This window comes from Pteropus vampyrus, unplaced genomic scaffold (assembly GCF_000151845.1).
Source record: "Pteropus vampyrus isolate Shadow unplaced genomic scaffold, Pvam_2.0 Scaffold384, whole genome shotgun sequence".
NCBI lineage: Eukaryota > Metazoa > Chordata > Mammalia > Chiroptera > Pteropodidae > Pteropus > Pteropus vampyrus.
The window spans coordinates 1,143,378-1,165,182 of NW_011889165.1; the positions used below are offsets into that span (position 1 = coordinate 1,143,378).

At 39.9% G+C, this 21,805-nt stretch overlaps 1 pseudogene; it reads left to right on the forward strand.

Moving 5' to 3' along the window:
• The first annotated feature begins 8,246 nt into the window (after positions 1-8,246).
• On the forward strand, positions 8,247-8,365 carry LOC111731564 (annotated as a pseudogene).
• The last annotated feature ends 13,440 nt before the right edge of the window (positions 8,366-21,805 follow it).

Consider the following 21,805-nt stretch of genomic DNA (forward strand, 5'->3'; position numbering starts at 1 on the left):
TCTGATTGAAACCCGAAAAGACTGTATATTTTCTTTGCTGGTTGTTTTCATCCACTTATCTTTCAAGCTTACTAAAATATGAAGTTCTGAAAGTCTGCCTTCAAAATTAATCGCTTGCTCATGGAACAGCCAAGATAGACTGTATTCTAGGTCTCACATCTCACTATTACCAGAAGGAGCTGCACTTACATGGGAGGGATGAACATTGCCTAGAAGATTTTTTAGTCGTCCAAAGGTAAGCTGACCGCTTTACGGATTTGTTAATTCTCTTTCCTAATGAACACCAGAGATCAAAATCAGGGGAAAAAGATTAATAAATTCCATGTAAAGCCATTTCCATATTTTTAATTTTACATTAGCTTGTTCTCAAGTTCTTTAAGTTGATCAAAATAATGTGCGGGTTTTACGGGTTATCATTTATTTTGTACACAACCCCTACAGTTTTTCACTTTTATTCTCCTTCCAATAGCCCTCCCCTCTGCATCTGAGGGGAGAAATATGAAGGGAGGAATGCAACAAAGTCCAGGCCAAGAACAAGAAGAATAGGAGAGGGACGCCGCTGCCACAGGATGGAAATAGACAGAGGAATGTTCAAGAGGAGCCGTCAGTGGGAAACTTTGGTAAACTTTTAATTATATTGAGAGGAGTTTCTCTGCCAAGACAGTAATTAGTTGGCACCATTGATATGACCTTTCAGCAGAAGGTGAACTAGGGGAAAGACTTGACTTGGCCAGTCTCAAGGAGCTGTCTAAATTCTCACAATGATGCTAAGAGCATATCCTTGGATCTCCAACATCCAGCAGCTAGAAGTGCCTAATAATGCGGGCCCAGGTAGGCAGTGGCTTTTGGTTTTTGCCCCTTTAGGGACCGTTGTAAACCTCAGAAGTAGTTGTCTCTGAAGAGAGCCAGAATTTTAAACAGGGGAAATGACAGATAAACCTTGGTAGCGGGCTGAAATTTTTCTAGCTGAAGGTTCTTTGTAGACACTTTTAGGAATAATTAGGAGGGAAATTACACAGGACCGGAAATCTGAAGTAACAGGTAGAAGAGATATGTGCGTGTTACATGCCATTTATTCAGCACTGAATCCTGGCAACCCTATGGATAAATGATGTCCACAATGTCCTGTCCTCAACAACCCTGCACAGCTCCTCTAGACTCATGCAGTGATGAGTCAAATACAGAAAATCGCATACCCACCTCTCAGAATGAATATGTTGACTCAAGACTTTAAATCCCAGGACTGCTTAAATTTGGCTTACAATTCAAATAATATTTCAATAATTTTAAAGTAAAGTTCTAACTAGTCTAGTTGTAACCAGCATAATAGTCCATGACTAAATTCTGGTGACTAATAGCCTAAAGCTGTGCTAGATTACTTTGGTTCCAAAGTGTGGGCAGTTTAGAAGGGTATTCAATCCCTTGCTGCCATCCCTGGTTGGCAAGGACACTGATTAATCAATCAAGGGCCTCCCAATCAGCTTGGGGCTGCCAGCACTGCACTTGGCTGAGGAGCCTGAGATACCGTGACTGGCAAAAAGCACAGTGTGTGATTACACGGAGGGGTGCAGACAGACTGGAGCCGTGAACGGGCTCTGAGCCTGAGCATCAGAGTGGCAAACCCCAAGCTAATTGTTCAAGTGCATTTGTTGTAGTTATTTGTCCATTAATTTATGTCATTGTAATAATGAATACTAAAATACATTTCATACTAATAACTAAAACAAATTCATTTCCCTATCATTTAATTACAACACCATCTTTCAGTGTATATCTGCAGTACAGATGAAGTCATTTTCAACCATGTAGATAAAACAAGGAGAAAAGAAGGATGTTAAATTTTTGGAATTTGAACTGAAAGGGATTCTAGTCATCACCAAATCCAAATTCATTTTGTTACAGATGAGAAAACCGGGACTTAGAAGGGCTGGATATTTAGTAGCTTTCTCACATAAGGTCTCTGGTGGGTGGAAGAGGAAACCTGGAACACTCTGTCTTCTTAACTAGAATAAAGAGAGCACTCACTCTTGTTCTATTTATGTATATATGTTTATTTTTATGGGATAAAGTTTACAAAACATAAAAATTAACCCTTTTAAACTGAACAATTCAGTCGTACAACCACTGCCACTCAAAACATATTTACCACTTGAGAAGAAAACCCTATACCATTAAGCAGTTACTCCCCAATTCCCCAGCCTTGATAATCAATCTGCTTTCGGTCACTATGGATTTACCCATTCTAGATATTCTCTATAAGTAGGATCATAGGATATGTGACCTTTCGTGTCTGGTTTATTTCACTTAATAAAATGTTTCCCAGGTTCATCCAGGTTGTATCTTGTATCAGTACTTTGTTTCTTTGTATGGCTGAGTAGTATTCCATTCTATGGATAGACTTCATTTGTTTATCCATTCATAAGCTAATGGACATTTGAGTTGTTTCCGCCTTTTGGTTATTGAGTGACTGTTTTCAATTCCCTTGAGTATTTACTTAGGAGTGGAATTGCTATGTCATATGGTAATTCTATGTTTAACTTTTTGAGGAACTGCCAGACTGTTTTCCAAAAATGCTGTACCAGTTTACATTCCCACTAATAATATGGGGAAAAGCCATCACAGCCTTTTTTATTTCTCATGAAAACTGTCTATATTTCTTCTGCCCCTTCAATGTCCTGCCATACTTGAGGCTGCCTCCCTGAGTAGTCTTTTTGTGTTTTTGCCTTGCCGTATCATCAACAGATTATTATTACATTGTATGACTTCAGTGTGGGCAAGGGCTATCTTATTTATTAATTTATCAAACAAAAACTTTGTAACACCATATTCTAGGCACGCTGCTAAAAGTTGTACAAACATTACTTTGATTCAATTTGATAGCATTGCCAAAAAATAGGTACTATTATTATTCCCCATTGTGAAGATGACAACAATGAGGCATAGAGCAGCTAAAGAACTTGTCCAAGATCACATAATGAGAGAGTAGTACAATGATGGACAAAATCTGAAAGATTCCAATGTGGTAAGATCAGGGGGAAAAAATCATTTTGAGCCACTTGCTCGGCATTGCAATGTACACACACACACACACACTCTCTCTCTCTCTCTCTCTCTCTCTCTCTCTCTCTCTCTCTCTGTCTCTCTCTCTCTCTCTCTCCACCCCCCTCTCTCTTTCACTCTCTCTTCATTATAACACTCTCACCTGCAATGACAATTTTAAGTTTCCTTACTTAACAATAGTTAATGCAAAAGGGAGATAAGCAAAGCTTACCGTAAATTAGCTGACTATATTAAGAAGAGTCTTCTAAACACAAATTAGGATTTGCTCCTTTTTCCAATCCAATCATGGCCTAGTGTTTCCAGGAATCACACATTCCAGTGATGTACAGTCTACTGAAAGTAGTCATTGGTAATGAACCATACCTCAGTCTGCTGGGTTGCATGGCTCATCTCTCAGGACACAAGAAGAACATTTAATTTAAAGGGAGCTGGTGAAACAAGAGGACAGTGCTTGAAGGGAATTTATACTTGAGTTCTCTGCCATGAATTGGGCATAGCAGTGAACTGAGAGGGGCATGACTTTGTAGAAAGAGGCATCTGATTATGTCCCATTCTTTGTGGAGTCCAGCCATCTTCCTTCTTTCTAAATCTAAAGGATGGCAAAGAAAGTGACTTTCTATATTGGTTCTTAATTATTTCTAAGCATATGGACAAGTTTAAGCATCTCTCGTTAGGTCTTTGATAAGTCTGGCCATGTACAGATTCTGAGAAGTGCAAAATGCCAGGAATATTCATTAATATTTTCCAATTCAACTTTTATTTAAAGTGAGAATGTCTAAAAAGCATTTGCTATGGCTAAAAACATGACAAAAACATGGCATCAATCATAAAAATACAGCAGTGTCAAGTTTATATTAATATGGAGTAACTGAAAGAACCTTTAATTCTTAATTTTATAAAGCCTTTTACAAAGTTTTTTCCATTCATTAGAATTTCACATCTTAATGTGTCTTATTTAAAATAAGCTTTTTATTTCAGAATAGTTTTCGATTTACAGGGATGTTGATAAGATTTATATAGTTTCCTTTATTGATATGTGACCGTAGTATGATACATATGTCACAATTTATGAACGAATATTGATACATTATTAACTAAAGTCCTATTGTATTCAGATTTCCTTTGTTTTTACCAAATGGCCTTCTTCTTTTCCAGTATCCTGGTGAAACTGCACAATGGTTAAAATTAGTTCATAATGTTTTCAGCAAAGTATGTGCCAAGTCAGTCTTTTCAGCCCTTTAGCTCCTGCAAAGAGATTCCCCAGTGTAGAAAAGAATGGATACTGACAGAACATGGCTCCTTCCCTTCCTAACAGCCCACTGTGGTGGCTGACACTTGGTGGCACCACTGGGAGGCCCTCTCTGTATAGCCAGGGGTCTCGGGTTCAGGTTCTGATCCCTCTCCCCTCTCTGGCCTGGTGCCAGGAAGAGGGAGTGCTAAAGGCTCCAGGGCCCTGGTTTACTGTCCCAACGGACTTCTACTTTTGTCCACATATTTGTCTCCTCCCTAGCTCCAGAGAAGGAGCTTGATTGGTCTAAGGGAGTGGGTCTCAAACTTCAGCATCCATCAGATCACCTGGCAAGCAACGCAAATTGCTGACCCCAGAGTATCTGAATCAGTAGGTCTGGGTGGGGCCAGAAATTTGCATCTCTAACAGTTTCCCAAAAGCAGCTTCTGCTGGTGGGGGGAGGGGGATATACTTTAAGATCCACTTTTCTAGGCCAATCAGTTCATGGCATTATCCTGGTGACTGTTAGTCTGGGGATGGGGAGGTGACCTAAACCAGCCTAATCTAGTGGTTCCCTGCCCTGATTATACACTATAATCACTTGGGAGCTTTGAAAAACTACCTCCAGCTGGGCCCCCCACCCCAGACTAATCAATTAATATTTCTAGAGATAAAGCCTAGGTATCAACAGTTAAGAAATAGACTAGTAAACAAACAAACAAACAAACAAACAAACGAACAAAAGAAAAATGAAATAATCGCAATAAATAATTAATTTAAAAAGCACTTCTGGTGATTTTAATGTACAGCAGTATTGAGAACCACTGGTCTGCTAGAACTAAAAAAAAAGAATTTATACTGAAGGGAAAGGTCTCTATTTTCTTTCCTGCTGAATGTGGAGAAAGGAAACAGGTAGCTCTGTGGCCTCTGGCAGCCATCTAGTCACCATGAAGCGAGCCAGTTTCTGGATAAAGCCAACACTAAGAAAGGCGGGACTGGGTGTTGAAAGGACTTGGGACCTTGATGACATCACTGAGTGGCTTATCTCACTATTCTGGGATCCTGTCCTACCTCTGGACTTCCGGTTACGTGAGATAATGCCTTTCTTAATTTTTAAAGCCAATTTAAGTCACAGTTTTCAGCTACTAGCAGTCAAAACCATCCTAACATAACATCAAAGAAATGGTCACCCTGTGGCCATAATAAATAGGTCTACTCTTAAAGGCACTTTGTTTCCATGTCACCCCTTCTACACACATCAGAGGATCAGCTTTCTCATCAGAAGTCTGACTCCATGGAGAGAGACAGGGCAGCAGGATGGTCGTGGAGCAGCCGGTAATTAAAGTTCCTCTCTGCCTCTGGACTGTGTGTTTCCAACTCTGAGATTCTACAAAGAGTATTTTCTTCTCCCTGACAAAGGAAATGAACAGGATAGGAAAAGACCTGGCATTTTACCTTACGTTTAAAATAATTAGTTTTCTCTTTCTACCTAAGCAAATAATCTCATACTAGTCAAACTGGAGGTTATAATTGTATTCTTTATAAACTGTTTTCTTAAATTGCAAATTCATTTTTAAGCAATAATTCCTTTTTTATATTTATAATAGGAAAATGTTAGCAGACCATAAATATTCAACACTGAGAGCTAGCTGGAACAAAATAAATGTCCAGAAAATGTTTTATTGCAGAAATTTAGTACAGTGGGTTACAAAACAGAATGTAGAGTAAAAGTCCATTTTTGAGAGAGAGAGAGAGAGAGAGACCCCAAGCTGTTATTGATGATTGTTTCTTGGAAGTGAAAATACAGCAGTATTTAATGTTCTGTTTATACATATTTTCTAATTTTTTCTCTAATAGACACATATTGCTTTTGTAGAAAGAAAGAAATATATATTTTTCAAGATTATGGGATTCATCGGCTTGTTGGCGCTAAGTACCATTCCCGCCATTCTGTGCACTGCTTTGTTGGAGGTGGCTGGAATCCTGTGACTTGCCTTTCCCAGACTCCCTTGCCAGCTGGCAGAGTTAGATGCTGTCAGTGGGAAGCACTGGTGGGAAACTGGATGAAATGAGGGAGACCCCTTGTAAAAAAAAAAAAAAAAATAGCTTCTGGCAGTAGCTGTGGCAGGGAATAGCAAGAGCTGAGGGCTCCAGTAGCCTTCAGCAGTTTCAGCAACAGCATCAGTGACTGGGGCACTGGCCAGTTGCAACAGCATCAGCAGCTTCACGCAGTGTCAGACGCCAGACACATTACTACTGCGTTTTCCGCCCCCGCCGCCCCACAGCCTCATGAGTGTTCCTGACTTCCTGCAGTCGCTCACCTCTAGGTTACCACGCCTTCCCCTTTTTGTTTCTCCAACCTTCCCAACACTTTTGTAAATACTAGTCGTCAAAAACATTCTAACATTCTAATTTCCTTAGGTTAAATTCCTTCTGTTTGAAATACTTAGAATGATTTCTATTTTCCCAACTGGACACTAGCTATTATGCCTATGTACTCTCGGAGGTTCCTACATCGAATTCACCCACAACTCCTCTCAATTCTACTGCCAATTGTAACTGTAGCCACTCCTCCCTATCTCCACCACCACCACCAGTCCAGACCGCCATCATCTCCCTTGTGCCACACCACGATGGCCTTCTCTCAAATCTCCCTACTTTTACACTTGTCCCACATCAGTCCATTCTCTACGCAGAAGCCAGAGCAACCTTCCTTAGGCACAAATAAGATGGCATCACTCTCCTTTGTAAAACTCCTGCACTTAAAATAAAATCCGAACTCATTAACACGGTGCATGGAGCCTCGTCTTCTTCATCCACTGTGATCCAGTTGCATTGCTTTTCTTTCGGTTCTTGAAACAAGCCAAGCTCTTTCCTACCTCAGCAATGCTGCATATGATATCTTCACCTCGGAATACACTTTTCCCTATAACGTAGCTTCTTCTAGTCATTTCCTACATGTTATTTCTTCAAAAAAGCCCTCCTTGTCATGCTATCAAAAGTAGGCATTGCCCACCTCAGCTTTTTGTTTACTTCCTTGATGGTATCTGTCAAAACTTGGCTTTTTTGTTCATATAAATGAGTCTGTTTTATGTCTATTTTTCCCAAAGTCTGAGGGCAGGGATGTGTTCACTATAGTATTTCCAGCACCCAGCACAGTGACTGACACAAATCATATGTTCACTATATACTGAACAAATGTGCTGTATACTTAGCTGTGTTTCTATCTTTATGCACAGAAATCAAGGAAGTCAGATTTATTTCAATAAATTCTTAATTGTTGGATGTCTAAATTATGTTTCCCTAGAGACTAAGCCAAAAGTTAATGAAAATATTAAAAGTAGAAAGAAAAAAATAAACATTTTAGAAAAACAGACCAAATTGTTAAAAGATAAAGAGCTGAAAATCTTCCCATGACATAGTAAGAAAACATTCTACCAAATCTGATTTGGTTCAAATTCTTCTGTTGACATATTTGCTTTTGCCTAAATTTATTTAATTCCATTAGCTACAACCAATTTAGTTATCCAAGCCAGGTTCTGAGTCACTTTTAAGGCTATGTGTGGGACAAGCAGAGAATTTCACTTTGGATCAGATCTCATTCTTGAAACACTGTTGGCTCTTGAGTTCTTGTACCCTTTAGTTAAGCATTCATTCATTGAGTCATTCAGTCAACCAATATCTTGTTGCATGCTTTCCATGTGCCAGACTCTGTACTAGATTCAGGATACAGAGGTAAACAAATAAGGCAGACAGATTCCTGGGCTTCTGAGGTCTACATGCAAAAGGGAGACAGATAGTCAACAAGCAGGCACATAAATAAGCACAGTAATTTCACGTAGTGATTAGTGCTGTGAAAAAAATATAACAGCGGAATATAGTAAGTGCTAGAGGGGCATCATCAAGTCACTGGTAGGAAAAACCTTGCCTGAGACCACAGAGTTACAAAACAGGAGCCATCTACGGCCATACTGCCCTGAACATGCCCAATCTCGCCTGATCTCGGAAGCTAAGCAGGGTCGGGCCTGGTTAGTACTTGGATGGGAAACCACCTTGGAATACCAGTTGCTGTAGACGTTAAAAAAAAAAGAACAACAACAACAAAAAAAACAGGATCCAGCAGGGCCACATTGAGACTTTAGAGGCCTTAAATACTGCAAGATAATGATATCCTCCCTCCGTCCCTCCATTACCCCCCTCCCAACCCCCGACTCCCAGGTAATTTAAAATAGGTAAAAACAACCAAGGCTTAATATAAGTGCAAAGATTGTTAACAAATTTCTGATCCTCCTACCTCCCAACCCCCACCCCCATCCCCACCCCCCATGACAACTACTTCAATATTTTTTGGGAAGTATCTAAAATCAAATTCATTCCAAAGTATTTCTCATTTTTAGGGCTCTTTCTTTGCTGGTTCTCCAAATACATGTTTAATCTATTTCTGAGTTATCTCATACTTGGAGCCATCTATGCAAAAGTCTGAGGAAAGAACATTTCAGGAAGAGAGGCAAGAATAAATACAAAGACTCTGACATGAGAATTTGTTATGTATAGCCCGTGGGCCAAATACAGTTTTATTGGAGCATGGCCATGCCCATTCTATGTGTATTGTCTTTGGCTTCTTTCACGCTTGCACAGACCTGAGAGTAACTTTAACTTTGTTTTACTGAAGCCCATCATTACAGTACAACACAGTACACCCGGATCGGGCAAAACCTAAATATTATGTAGCCCATTACAGAAAAAGTTTGCTAGACCCTGGGGTTATTTATGTATTCATTTATTCATTCATTCATTCATTTGTTTGTTTGTTATTTATTTATTTTTGAAATAAGATCAAGAGCTGTTGGGGACTTTTCAGCTGTGGAGGGAGCATGATCTCATTTTCCTTTTATAAAGATGACTTTGTAGCTGTGTAGAGAATGGTTAGGGCAGGGGGAGAATGGGCACGGCAGAGACCAGGTAGAAACTCTGATGGGAGTTGGGGTGAGATGCTGGGGCTCGGACTTGCGTGGGAGCAGTAAGCATCAAGTCTCCTGAAGGGCCAACCCTTCCGTAGTTCCAACAGCACAGGTTTACTTTTCTCCTAAAAGGGCTTAAGGGGTCCGTCTACACAGTGTCCAGCTCTTTCCAGTAGAAAAAGATGCCTTTTGAGCCTTCCTGTCTGACTAATCTTATTCAAGAGGGCTTTGATGTGCTTTTGCCCAACTGCTGGCCTTTGCAGGAACTTCCAGAACTTTAGGAAATGAAAAAGGGGCTATATAATAAATCTGACAAGCTCAATGACGGAAAGTCACCTCACAGGGTGATCTGATTATAAATTCCTAACTGGGCATATCATGGTGGGTAGTCACTCTCCATGCCTAGAACTGACCTAGTAGGTTTATCTTGGCCTTAAGCAACCCCTGCCCTTATTCTTGTGCATTTGGGTTATTATACCTTTGAAATGCTGGACTCTTTGGAGGTATAACAACATGATCTGGTTGCCCCTACACCTTCCTTATTTACCGTAAATGTTAAATGTTGACTATCCTGTTAACTATCCTGTTTTCCAATCATGGAGAATTCTCAGCCTTGCTTTCCCCCACCATCTTAATTTACCTCCAATGGATTTCATATAATCTTCCTTACATTTCCTCCTTTCATTCCAAATATATAAAAAGAACTGCACTACTGCCATTTTCTGGAGCATCTTCTCAATTCATTGAGATCGTGCTTCTAGGGATGTCCTCGGTCTGGCTCACATACACTCGTAAAATGTTCTATAGGTTTGGACATTCTTACATTGACAGTTTGCCATCCCATTGAGTTCCCATATGTGTATGTCCCCCAGAACCTCTGCCAGCTATCAGAGCCATAAGTTGCATGTGGTGGATGCTGATGTCATTCTCCAGCTTCTCCTGATAACAAGCTGGTGAGAACCCCAGGAGGATAAAGGCAGAGTTCAGGTGTTGTGCCTCCTCTGCTCCTTATCACAAGGCAGAGTCTTCTGGGGCTTTGCTCATGTGCCTACCTGTGAGGTCTTTCCTGTTCAAGAGCTGAGACTTTATCTAAAGCAGACCTGTGTCACTTTAGTGTGACCCACAGCAACCTGGCCTCTCTTCCCTAACTGGAGAGCTCCAAGTCTGCAGCTCGTCTGGTGGCTATCTGGTTCTACTCTGCATCTGCTTTTTCTCCAGCATTGGCTCCTACTGGGAAGAGGAGCAGGTTGGGGCTATGGATAGTGACGGAGGTTGGAGTTTCTGACAAAATTTCCTTGATTGATCGAGAGTGGCTGGGTTTGGCCAAATAAATCTGTTTTGTTCACTCTCGATATATAACCATATTCAAGGTTCAGTTCAATTTTTAAAAAATAAATTTCTTTCCTCAGGTCACTGTGGATTTGAATTGTAATCTTCATTGTGGGGACTGCCCTAAACCACCTTCATTTTATGTCTGAAGGCAAATCAGCTAAGACAGAACCTGGAAGTCACCACAAAATATTAATAATAAAGAAAGCTTTATAGAGTGTTTTTAGTTATTTGTATTTTTTTACAAAGAAGGAAGGAAAGGAGGAAGAAGGAAGGGAGGAAGGGAGGGAGGGAGGGAGGAAGGAAGATTTAGGAGAGTAAACGGAATACAGTGGAGCCACTCCTCAGTCTGCCCCTTATTTTTCAAAATTCTCTGCTTCCTTCGCTGTTTTCTTTTTTTTTTTTTAATGTCGTTTAAAAAGACCAAACACACTGTGTAATTTCACTTCTTGATTTATGCGCCAGTAATCTTTCCTGTCTGCATGGTTTACTCCCCGTCCTCAAAATTTCTCCAAACTTCCGCTCCACAGCAGCATGTGTTTGCCTGACAATTGGCAAAAAGAAGTCAAACAGAAAGCGAATAGCTAGGTGAATTCTGAAGGGGTGAAAACTATTTGGAGGCTGTTTGCCTTCAAGGAGACTGATCAGCTTAGAGAATGATCTGGGAACTTCGGTATATTGCCATCTTCTTGTTAAACACGAGGTGAATAGTAGCTGTGCAGGGAAATGAAACAGCTCTGGAGTTAGGACGGCGGTCCGAGCTTCTCTGGGCACCTCAAGGGCTGAGAGAACTAGACTGACGAAAGCAGGGAGGCGCCGTGAAACAGATTTAGGCCACTCGGACTAGCTTCCGAGGTTAGTCTTCATCTGCGAGTAAGGATGGTTTGGGGTTCTTACCGAGAAGTGTGTGTGTGGCGGGGAGGGCTGTGCAGGATTGAGGATTTGCAGGTTGAACATCGACCAACCGGGTAGTAGTGACTCTCAAAGGGGTGGAGCACGTCAGAATCGCCTATGGAACTTTTCCAAACTCTCGCATTTGATCTATCCCTGTCCCCAACCCCACTCACCTCTCATATCCCACCACATCCTCCTCGTTCTCTCGGGTAGAATGAACCTCTGTTACTGATGAGTACAACCATCTCGCAGGTGTGTTGGGGCCAGGAGTTTGTATCCAGGTTTCGTGAAGCCTGAAGCTGATACAATATGAGGGGCCCTCATTAAAGAAAAACTACAAAATAACAAATATAAAATGCCTGAAACCCAATATGAAATGTATTCGAAGAACTCCAGTGCCACAAAGAGATCCCTCTCAATTCTTTTTAATAACTGATACTGTTTTATTGTATGATTGCATTATAATTTATTTATTCATTATCCTATTGATAGACCCATATATTGTTTCCAGCCTCTCACTATTGTGTAAAACACTGCCAGTGGTACCTTTGTATATATATCACTTTCCATCCTTGGAAGCATATCTGTAGGGCACATTTCTAGAAGTAAAACTCACTGGGTGAAAGGGTTTGTGCATCTGTAATTTTGATAAATATTATCAAATTACTCTTTATAGAAATTATTCCAGTTTACACTCCTACCAACAGATGAGGGTACCCGGTTCCCATACCCTTGCTGATACAATAATATTACGGTTTTATCTTAGCTAATCTGATAGATGAAACAGTCTCTCTTCCCCCCATCCCTTCATCGTAAGTGAGTTTGAGTTTGAGTACTTTTTCATGTTTGAGCAGTATATGTAGGTTGCTTGTTTAGTAAACCGTTCATATCCTTCGCCCCCACTCCCCCTTTTTTTTTCATTAGACCAATAACCCAACTGGTCTTTTTCTTATTGAATTGTAAAAAGCCTTTATATTTTATGGAAATTAGCCCTGTAATATGTAATATGCAAATATTTTTCCCAGTTTTTTAACTGGTCTTTAACTTGGCTTATAGCGTTTTGCTATGAGATTTTTTTTTTAACGTTGTCAAATTCTGCCTTCCAAGAGAAGGTTATTTGCTGTGGTGGTTGGGAAAGGCTGCTCTAGAGAGGCTTGAGCTGAAACCTGAAAGATCTCACATGTATCTATTTGTGTATGTGTCTCATGCAAAGAGCAGGAGACAAGAGCTCTAGTCAGAAGGCTCTCAGGCAGGGATGTGCTGGGTGTGTTAGAGGAACTGAAAGGAGCCCCAGCAAACAGAGCACACAAGAAACACCAGAGCTAGACAGGGCCCAGATCAGGAAGGTTTTCACGGCCAGGAAAGGAGCACAAGTTAGCCTTAGGGCCTCAGAGGGGAACCAAAATCAAAGGGGAAAATGATAGGACAGTAATTGTTGGTTCTACGTATTATTAGATGAACATTGTAATAATTATCACTGTCCAGTGTGTAATGGGCTCCAGGAATATTCATCAGTGTTTCTGTCCCTGAGTTTTTCAGGCAGAAAAATAACACAGCTGAGCAGAAACACTAGCAGAAACTCTAGCATCAGATAGGGGTTCGAGTAGGTGACAGTTATCGTATGTATATACCCCTGCTTTTCTCTTTCCTCATGGTTTCTCTCCTCCTCTTCCATTCTTAAATTTTTCTTTCTCCTTTTTCTCCCTTCGTTCCTTCCTTCTTTCCCACCTTCCTTCTTTCTGTTTTTCCTTCCTTTCTCTTCCTTCTTCCTCTCACTTCTCTCTCTTTTATCCTTTCCAATGTGATAGTACTGCCAATGGTTTATTCTTGGCTCCACTGATAGCGTTAAAGGCCAAGGAGATATAATATTTACATGAAAATAACTTTCTATTTTCAGAATGCAGTGAAGAAGGTGCCAAGGAGCAAGAAAAGAAAGAAAATATCTATGACATTTCTAGCACAGGAACATCTTCAAAACTCTAGGCTGACATTGTCAGACAATACCAGATTTGGAGAGAGGCCAGGTTAGGATCTGAAACTGAGATGGGAAGACAACAAGACGGAGAAGACAGATCAAACCGCTTTCAGAATCTAGCCAGAACAGAAGTAGCCCAGTAGGGCACTTGGGGAAGAGGGACAGAGAGGGGTTTACAGCAGTGGGAGACTTTGCTAGGTCAGATATCACTAAGTGCTATACCTCTTTTGCCTAGTTTAATTTTACAGCAACTCTACAAGTTACAAATTATTGTTTTAGTTTTACAGTTATGGAAACTGAGGCTAAGAAAAGTCAGGTGACGTCCCCAAAGTCACATATCCGGTAAGTGATAGTGCTGGGATTTACACCCAGTCTGATTCCAACGCCTCCCTTCTTTTACTCCGTTCAGAAAAAAAAGTGAAGTTCCCCTGTTACCGCAAAGACTTGGCTGGGCAGCCCAAGGAGAGACTGGAAGGTGCCCAGGTAAGTGTATGATGTGCCTTTAGGTGAACTGGACCAGCCAATATGCTCTGCTCTCGGCAGAAGCAAGGAAAAGAGAACCACAGTTACAAGTTTTCTCAACTTCTCTCCCCAGCCAAGTCAACATCATGTTTGTTCTAGAGTCATCTTTTATTTAAATAGTATCTTTGTGTCTTGTTTCCTCAAAGGAAGACATCAATGTGCTTTGCTTGGATGTACAGATCTCCTTCCAATTTCTCATTTTTCTGAGGCCACATTCTCTTGCCACATCTCTCTTCTACATGTAGCAACTACACTAATTTGGCCTTGGAATCCTCCGCGAAGAAGGAAAATACCAAATAGAAAAATAAATCCTAAAATGTTTTTTTTCACCCACCATGGATATAGCTGGAGATGGGAGTGGTCCTGCTTCAAACACATTGCAGTACAATTAGATACATAGGCATAAGGAATCCTGAATTTTATGATTTGCTCTGTTTACATTACAAAATATATCGAATACAAGAACAAAGGCAAACATTTGCAAATGGGGAAGATGGGTAAGCAGCCAAGAAAATACTGGAAAACAGGACTTGGTTTTCAGCTTTTAAGAAATTGATGAAAGCATTCCACATGACTCCTTGCCTACCATATAATTTTCTTATCAGTGGGTACATAAAGTGTATCTTAATGCTTTAAACTATAGCTTTATACTGTAGCGCTGGAACAAGTGCAAACAAGAAAGAAAAAAATTGTGGAACGTGGAAACTATTCCTTATGTAAATACCGAATTAGAGAATGCCAAAGACCAGTAGAAGATGACAGTGCCAGCTGACATATGACTAGGCCCTCAAAGAAGTTTCTGCTTTCTAAGGCTTTGCATTTCAGCCTTTGTCTTATTCACTGTTAGCCATTGTAATTGCAGCTATGCCACTCACTTGGTAAGTGTGTGAGACTTTGAGCTAGTCACTTCCCCTTGTTGGGTCTCAGGATTCTCACCTACCAAGTGAGGGCCACAGGATTCTCCAGATACCACCACCCATGGTTCAGTGCAAACTGTACATCTCACAGCCTTTTCCCATTCATTTTATGGTCTAAGCTAGAGCTGCTGGATTTGGGAGTAATGCTAGCATTCTGTAGGGGAAGGAGGTGCATCTGGTCTTCTGTACTTTTCTTGAAGTAATACACATACGCTCTGTGCATTAAACACCCACTATCACCCAGGCAAGAGGCCTTCTGCACCTTCTCCTTAAGGGGCAGGCAGGACTATTGGCTCTATAATATGATCACATGACTCAGGTATCATAAAAGTTTGTTATCTTGTGAACCAAAATACCATGACTCAATTTTATTTAAGATCTTTTTTTATGAGCAAAATCTTTGCCTAGTTACAAGCAAATCATCTCTTATATAAAATCATGTGGAATTTAGTTCTCTTTTTGAGTTGCCCCATTTTTTTAGTTCATGATTATTTTTACTTGTCCTTTGACACCAATGATATTAACAGGCAGTAAACTGTTCACCGAACCTATGTTTCTGTAACTTTTGCTGTGCGCAAAAGTTATGTGATGGCCCTCAATGCTTGGTTAGAAAATGTGTAATCTCCTAAGAGCAGGTTTCCACAAGACAAACCACTCTTGAAAACAAATTAGAAGTTTTTGTCTTTAATTCTTGTTTTAGACTTGTTCTAAACATGCAAATTTATTTCCAAGTTGATTCAATCTGCCATCTCTAAATCTTTAGGGAGAATTACAGAAATGGAGATAAAATCTTGGTAATTTATGCAATTTTATCACTTCTACTGATCCCATAAAAAGATTCCATCTGTCAAATTATCTTCTTTTAAAAAAAAAAAACCTTTTATAATTTTCTTTATATGGGAATGTTGAAAACGAGTAGTTTAAGTATCTGTGTCATGAAAACTATTGACGCTCCAATAAAATCTGTTCTTTCTAAATTATCTGTTCTTTAGCCTCTTTTGAAAGGAAACTTCAGCTTCTATCATTTGTTTATAATTTGCTTGTGCAGCTTGGGATTTATTGCTTTGGGTGAATATATTACGGCATGTTTGAGAAGTGTAGAATAAAATATTCTTCTGTTAACATATTCTGTGATTTGGATTCTAATCCATAATCAGTACATCTTTCTTTTTAAAATTCCTGCTGTCTTGGTTTTATTGAAAGCACAAGTAGTAAGCATAAAAAGAGGAGAAACCTAGCTGAGTCCCATTTTTGGTCATATATTTTAGACCTTGTTTCTGTAATCACAGGCTTTGTGAATGGCAATACACCTGAGCGCCTGAGCTCCGTCAGAGAAATACCCCACCACCATGAATCTTCTGATTTCTAATCTTAATTGGGCTCTCACTGTACTAATCTTTGTTAACTCTCTCATTCTCTCAATGACTATGCCAGATCTTCACTTTTAAGGCTCCACTTAAGATTGTGAGACAAAATACAGAACGCCCCATAAAATTTGAATTTCAGTTAAACAATGAATAATTGTTAGTGTTAATTTGTCCCATATTTAACATGTCTTCTATTTGTATCTGATGAATCTGGCAGCCTTCCTCCTAACCTCCCTTTCTCTCACAGCCAACTTTGTCTCATGAGGGAGTCTTTAGCAAGAACTCCCTCAACTTCCTACCAGCTCCTCTTCCAACTTACCTCCCTTATGACACCCTCTTATCTATCTTTCTCCCACCCCAGTGAGTAGCCTGTGCAAGACCGGCCTCCATGTTGAGCTCTTGACCACCTCTTTCCTGGCCAACTCTTGTGTAGGAAGTCCTGACACAAAACTGCAGAGCCAGAGGCTGTATTGCAGCATAAGTGTATCCTACAGAACCCAGAACTGGATGCATGTGTTTAGTGGAGGAGAAGCAGGCTTGAAATGTACGGAGCCAGAAGCTAGTCTATGGAAAACTCTTACGAAATTTATAGCTTCCATAGGAAAGAAATCTGATAGTTTCCCCAGATTTGACAACAGTTTTAAACATCTACTTGGCATCATTAATAATTATTCTGATGCTAAAAATAACCCTTTCTAAGCTATCCATTTTTTAAAGTGTAAACAATTATGCTAAAGGAAAGATTGAATTACCTTTCTATTTATTCTATAGAAAGTGATAATTATGAAATCATTGTCATATGAAGAGGTGATTAAAAACTAGGAAGTCAAACATTGAGGGGAAAAGTATGTTAGAGGTATTTAAAAGAGTTTTTTTTTTTTTAATTATGTGACTCTAGATTTCGTGATGCTTGTGATATTTGTCTACTTTTTAAATTTTGAAATTATTGTCACTTTTCTCACTCTAAATAAATATTTACTTTTGTACCTTATTTGTATTTATAATTTTGTAGGGATTTTTCTTAAAATGGTCCCCACTGTAGGGTGAACTCTGAGGTCCCATTCAAACCTGGATTCATCCCTTTGTGGAGAAATGCTGGAACAGGAATGCACCTGAGTCATCATCAGTCAAGGCGGAAAACCCACAGAGCCTGCAGCAGGTGAGAAGGGGAATGAATAATGGATCTAGAAAATCCACTGAGGGGAACAAGCAGAGAACTTGCTGAATTGCAGAAATGATAAACAACTACCTTCTTGGCAGTTCTTCACACATTGCTGGAGTTCTTCTCACTGACAAGTCAGGTTCTTTTGGGGAGAAATGGTTTCTCTTCCCTGGCTCAGTCCTTAAGTCGTATTCCTCAGGATTCTGTCCTATCCTTCCCTCTCTACTCCACACAATTAAAAATTAGCTAATAATCTCATCTATTCCCATGTTTATAATCAACACCTATAGTCTAATGGTATTCAACTCTCCATCGCTGGGACTGACTTCTCTCTCTCACTTCAGACTCATGGGGAACTCTCCTGAGCATTTTTCCTGAGCTCAGGGACCACTCCAGCAGCCTCCCTCCCAGGCATCCATCTTGTGTCATGTGCTCTTGCCCCCTAGACACAGTTGGTTGGGTCAAGGGCAGTCATCTAATCCAAGCTGGGTCAATCAGGGTCTCTTTTTCTATAAATTTGGAATTGGGAGAGAGAGGGCAAAAATCAATAAACTTCCTTCTTCAGAGAGCTGGAGGTATAAGAGTAAGGTTGAGCCGTAGGGTGAGCCTCTCTCCTGGCAGAGAATCAGGAGAGGCCAGTGTTCAGGGAAAGAGAAGAATGAGCCGATGTGCAAGGAGAAGCGGGGAAGACCCATGGCGAGAACATTCACCCAACTTTCCAGGTCTCTGTGTCAGAACCTCCCCAAGACCCCACTGGCAAGACATCTCTGTATTCCCTTAACAAATTTCTCATGTTAGCTTAAGTTAGCATGAACTGATTTCTATACTCGTAACCAGAAAAGTACTTCTAATAACTGTTAGATATAGCTACTAGGTTATATTGCAAACTCCAATTAATCAATCCAAAAGCACTACCAAACAGGATTCTCTTTTCCAAACAGAGGAAATCCTGTTAATGGAACTCGTTTGAGGGCATCTGAGAATTTGTCTCTCGGTAGAATTTTTGGAGCTCAATTCAATTAGATTACAGAAAATTTTACTGTTAAATATCATATCAGCTTCATCATAGTCATTTGGGTCACAGTCCAGCTGTTGCTTTACAGATATATAACTTCTTGTAAATTGGATTTCCCTATTGAAGACTGAGATTATTCCAACTTTTCCTGGAGTGGTAGAATGAGCTTCAAATTATTCTTATGAGATATATCCTTATGAGATTTATTAATAATAATTACAGGAAATATTTTCTCACATGGCATATCATACTGGAACATATGCAGATAAGCCCTTATTTAAATTTGTAAAGAGCTGTCTTTACCTAATGATGCAACAATATAGTATTGTTTTGATAACCATCCTTTTCTAAAATGACTCTACAACTGCATCTTAAAGAGCTTGAAAATGTAAAGAAAAATAGATTCCCATAGTGTAAGCTGTGGTAGAGTGGTTAATTTAAAAACTTTTCAGGAGAGGGAAACTTTTAAAACTCTATTTACAAGATGTATGTACTAGAATATTTATTGCAGCATTATCTAAAAATTAGAAACAACCTAAATGTCCAACAATGGGATATGTTGGTTAAATAAATTACAGGTTTTATGTAGCTATTTTAAAAAATGATGTAGGTTTATAATTATTGATATGGAAATATATTCAGTGGGGGGAAAATATTATAAAGCAGCAAGTTTCAATCTCATTTTTGTAAATACATTCATATGTACATATATACATACATGCATATATATTGTATGAATCTGAAATTTCAAATGATGTATACTAATATGTAAATGGCAATGCTTTTCTTTGTATGAGGGAAATATGGATGAATTATTTTAATTCCTATATTTTTGTATTACCTGGTTTTTTTGTTTATAATGCACATACATTACCTTCATAGTTAGAACTAATAGTCACATTATTTTCATTTTGAAAACTCTCCTTACTTCTGAAGGGTAGAGTTAAAGAGTTTTAACATCAAAGGGACAGTAGAGGCTTCCTTGATCCAACTCCCTCCACTACCATCCTTCCAAAAGTTTCTGACAGATAGTCACCCAGACTTAATTCATGGGAAATTCCTTACTCTCCAAGTATAACAAGATAATTCTGATGACAGCAGAATTCCATTTCAGACAGGAATAGAGTTTAGAAAAATACAGACTACTCTGGGGCCCTGAGGAATGGTGAGAACCCAAGAGGATGGTGTATACCCATGCTTGGGTGATACAAGGAGAATAATTTGTGTTTTTCCTGAAGAGTGGAGGAGAGAATGCAGAGAGTGAGGAGAGAGAGCATTCAGCAAGAGGGAGGGTGGCTGAAATCACTGCAGCCACCTCTGAGAGGGGTTGGCAGGAGGTCTCCACCCAGTGCACCAAGTAACTCTTTTTGGGGTTATTTTCCTTTGCTGTTAACAGCTCCTTGCCTCTTCCACTTTGCTTTCTCCCATTATAAATTTGTGTGTGTGTGAAAATCAAAGTTGAGGTGAGTTTAATAACTGGACTGGCATATTACAAAACAGACATAGCACAACTGAAAGCAGCTTTAACCACAAGGAAAGAACTTGCCATACTCTTCGGGACAGCTCAGGACTTTGACCGGGTAAAAACGATGGGATGAGGGTAAGTCCATTTTACTTAGATTTCCACTGGCAGAGGCCCTAGGTGACATCTGGGTTAGACACGTAGATCTTCCCATTGTTTCACAGCTCTACTTCTGCCTCATGGCAACTCAAAATCGCTCTGTATCTCCATTCCTTTGGTCCTACACTGTAACAACACAGAATCAGTTTAATCCCTGTTCCAAATGAAAGATAAAAGAAAGATGATGCCCTTGAAATATTAAACCAAAGTAATTTTCATTCCCCATTAGTGGTGTTGTCCTATGACCCCTCACTCATTGAATCAATGAGTTTCACTACTTCAGGGGAAGGCTGAATACCTGACTAGAACAAAGTCATCAGTCAGCTTAGAGTGTCAAAGTAAATCTCTTAAATTCACAGCGAGATAATTCCAGGCTTTGTTAAAAGAAAAAAGGGTTTTCCCTACATTCTAAAGGTTTTCTTTTTCAACATTTATAGAGCAAAGCTCAGGGTCTGAGCACAGAAGACACTACAGTTTTCATGCTGACGTGTGTGTACCCCTGGGAGTACATGAATCTTTCTAAGGGGTGCTTAGTCCCTGGGAATTTTAAGGCAACATATTTTGAGATTGTCAACTTCTTTGTGTATTCTTTCCTAAAATTATTCTGCCTTTAGAACTTTCAGATGAACCCTACCTTTTCAAATTGTTCCTTCTTCCTTACAAGAGAAAATCATACCTCTTGCCATACGGGACCCTAAACTGGTACATTGCCCCAGGGTACAAAAACCTCTGGGTCAGCAAATGACTGACAGTTGGAGAATGCACACCCCTGAGGGAGGGTTCTTTGAGAACAACGCCAGGTGAGCTCACAGGAAAATACTGAGGGCCAATGGCCATGGGGCCTTATTTCATCCGGGCTGCAGTCATGCTTGGCTCAGTGCCTCATCTATTTATCTTTGTTTCTATGCAACAGAATTCAGAAGTGATATGGTTGCCATGAAGACTTATACTGAAACACTGACTTAAATAGAGAAATAAAATCAAGACATCCTGAAAAAGGACAGCTGATTTGGTCGATTGGTTAGACAATAAAAACTGACTGCCAGTTAGGTTCTTTGCAAATGTTTTCCATACATTGAATGGGCAAGATCTAATGTTCTGAGGTTTTAACAAAAAATGTATTTAAAGTATATAACATAAAATACATGAGAGATTACATCTTTTGCAACTATTAAACCTATGATAAAAAAATCTAGATGTCAACCTAAAAATGTGAACATTTTTCAGAATTCTTTTAGAGGGTACGAAAGGAAAAAGGCTGCTAAAAACCAGTTTAAAGAGGCAAGATAGGATGAACAGGCATTTTTGATTAGACGTGAAGGAAGAAGGGGAGGAGAGGTGAAGGGTCAGTGTTCAGACACCAGTGTGGGAGCTCTCCCCCACCTACACCCTGGGACAAACTTAAAGATCCAGGAGCCAGTGTGGAGTAGGGAGTACAGGGAGTAAACAGATAAATTTGGGAGAATCCAGCACACAAGGACCTGTTTCTTGCCCTCCAGGAAATAATAGCTCAAGAAAATCTCGAACATTTTAGTTCCATATCAACATGAAGTAACCACAGGGTGCAGAAATGGTGGCAAAATATCGTTAGAGAAAGCACTGAGAGACCACCAGGCCTGACTCTCTATGGCAATCACGTGGTGTGGAAGCAATTCCCAAATCTCGTATGACCCAACAAGGGATATACCAGGTGACTGGGAACTAGGAATGGCCTGCTTTTTAGGGAAAAGTAGCTTAACTCCCTGGGTGCAGTC